We start from the raw sequence: 3315 nt of genomic DNA, 5'->3' as shown, positions 1-3315 counted from the left end.
ATAATTAATGATTAAAATTATTAGTAAAAGAGTAATTTTAATTTACACGTATATTCCATGTACCAATTTGATGTATCTAATTTTTAAAGAATCAAAATTGATAAATCCTTTTTAGGACTTTTTGACCATGAATGATTAACCCTATAAAGTTTAGTAGATGATATATCTAAAGTTCTTATTATTTTTATTGAATTCAACATTGGCCTCAATCTATTTTAGGTTGATTTTTTTGGTTATGGAAGAGGTGAATGTGTTGTGCTGGGTTATAAATGATGGAGGTGTTACACTAATTTGTGGGACAGTTTTTTGCTCAGATTTGATGTTAAGAAATTGGACTCTTCGAGTTCTTTGTTTTTAAGTTTTTGGAAGTAAATCGAAGGATCTGTTTTGCATGGAGGGAGGATCTAAAATTCACATAAAATAAATTGGACCATGTGATTTTTCCATAATCAAATTTTTTTTTTTACAATTTACATGAAATCGAATGGTCCGTTTTTTTTTTGAAACGAAGGAAGCTCAACACATGACAATGGAGCATACAAGGAAACATAAAACATAGAAACCACCAACATAACTCACACATCCCCTAGCTTTTCCATCGATGCCATCATCCCCCCATAGGATCACAACCACGCCATGTTGTGTAGCTCAACTCCGACCGTGTGTGAATTAACTCAATACTCGCTTTGTCATTCTTGAAGATCCGTGCATTTCGTTCCAACCAGATGTTCCAAATCACTGCAAAAAACGCTGTCATCCACACCCTCTGCCTTTGTTGTCTATCTTGCATGCCACTCCAACTCTCAAAGAGTTCTTTGATGGTTCCAGGAATTACCCACTCTCGACGAAGTGCCCTCAACCACTTGCACCACACATGCCATGTGATTTCACATCGAATAAATAGATGCTCAGCAGATTCTACTTCCTTGGCACATAGGACGCATTTGTTATCACTCATGATGTTAACTCCTATCTTAGTCAATCTGTCCTTAGTGTTCACTCTACCTACTAGCACAAACCACCCAAAAAGCTCGATTCTCGGAGGAACAAAACCTTTCCAAAGGGAGCTCGTGAAGCTGTAGCTCGTAATTTCAGCCGGCATTGTCTCCGATTGTATGGCTTTGATCACAGAGCTAGTTGAAAAGACACCTTTATTTTCAAACTTCCACACCAAATTGTCCTCCCAACCAGCTGACAGCTTTACTGATCTTAATCTCTCATGGAGCTGATGGACAAGTTCCAACTCCCATTGGAACAACTCCCTCCTCCATTGAAAATTCCATATCCAATCTAGCCCATCCCAGAAACCACACTCCCCAATGACAACCCCTTGCAGACTTGAAATAGAATACAGCCTTGGAAATCTCTGTTTGAGCTCACCTCCTTGAACCCAGTTATCTTCCCAAAACCGGGTGTGCATACCATTACCTACCTCCATTGCCAGGCCATGCATCAGTTTATCACGAATCCCTGGTTCTTTTATCTTTAGCTGACATATGTCTTTCCAAGGCCCCCCTTTCACTGGTAGATGCTGAGTTGCTAGCATTAAGTCCGGATTCAACTTGTTGCATGAACAAACTATCTTCTTCCACAGTGGGCAATCCTCCTTCGAAAACCTCCACCACCACTTGAACAGAAGCGCTGTGTTTCTCAGCACGGCATCACCTATCCCCAATCCCCCACACTTCTTTGGAGCCTGTACTAACTCCCATTTGACCAACGGTATACCAGAGTTACCGTTCTCCTTACACCACATAAAGTTCCTTTGTAGAGCAATCAGTTTGTCTGCCACTGCCTTCGGCATCTTATACAGACTTAGATAATATATGGTCAGGACTGATTTTATAAGAACAAGCTTACCCGATTTATTCAACACCTTTGCTTTCCATAAGCTTAGCTTCTGTTCCACTTTATCAATGACGGGTTTCCAGGTCTTCATCAAACGCGGATTCGCTCCTAAAGAGATTCCCAGGTACCTAACCGGTAGAGCTGCTTGCTGGCATCCCAGTAGCCCACACGCATGATCAACCCATCCTTGATCGCAGTTCACCGATATCAAATTTGACTTATCAAAATTGATGCTCAGTCCAGACATCAACTCAAAACACCGCAGCAGTCTTTTATAGTTCAGAATTGTTTCAGTCACCGGCGGGCAGAACAAAATGGTGTCATCCGCGAATTGTAAGTGTGACAGTTCAACCTGAGCGCTCCCTACCAGTAACGGAGCAATGCGCCCGTTCCTACCAGCTTCCCCCACCATTCTATGCAAAACATCAACCACAAGTACGAAAAGTAGTGGAGAAAGTGGGTCTCCTTGCCTTAGTCCCCTCTCCATCCCCATTTTCTGGAGTACAATATCAACAAAGCTCCATCTTACCCTGTCATAGGCTTTTTGGAAATCCAGTTTAATAATAGCCGCTGGCTTCCTCCGTGACTTCAGCCAATGAACCGTCTCGCATGCTATCAGTGCACCATCATGAATTTTTCTACCTTTTACAAACGCCGTCTGGGTCTCTGTTAATTTGCTTTTTGAATTAAGTTCAAGAAATCGTTGGATCCGAGTTGTGCCTGACACCACACCAATATTAAATACCACTCCTCTCTATATCCAAATCTAGCACCAACTTTGCCTCCATAATCAAATTAAAAAACGTCTATTTCACCCTTGCTATTATAATTATTTTTTGGTTAGATCATATGATAATTCAGCAAGAACAAATTAAATAAAGAAGCATGCACCTAGTGTCCTAGTTTGTATTGTACATTCAAAGCATCAATTGACAAGTTCCAAAAGTTGGACTTTTTCTTTTTCAGAGTTGATGTAAGAAAAACTGTAAGATTCCTAACCTTTATCTGAGTATGTTATAATGCAATGACATATCAAACGATTCCTTGACAACATTGATGTCAAAAAGAGGAGGGAAGAAAAAAGAGAGTTCATATTATAACTTTAGCTCTTTAAATTATACTCTTTGATCATCAAATGCAGCGAAATCACCCATTAATTAAAGTAACTCAGTTTAATTTTCTTTCTCGTTATAGTCACCAAAAGGGAAAAAAAGAAGAAGAAGGGTGCAAATAAATTAGCATGCAAGAAATTAATGTTTGAATAGTAACTATAGAAAGGACTAACACAAATAAAGAAATGTCATATATATATATCTTGCAAGAATGTGAATTCATACTTTTTTCGATATAAACTTTTTTTAAACAGCGGGATAAACTACTAAAATTACATTTAAAAAACTTAAATTTAAAACTAGTTTGGTAAAATTTTTATTTTCAAAAGTAATTTATAAAACTTAGTTTTTAAAA

The sequence above is a fragment of the Arachis ipaensis genome, chromosome B08 (assembly GCF_000816755.2).
Source record: "Arachis ipaensis cultivar K30076 chromosome B08, Araip1.1, whole genome shotgun sequence".
Classification (NCBI taxonomy): domain Eukaryota; kingdom Viridiplantae; phylum Streptophyta; class Magnoliopsida; order Fabales; family Fabaceae; genus Arachis; species Arachis ipaensis.
Note: the sequence above shows the minus strand (reverse complement) of the source record.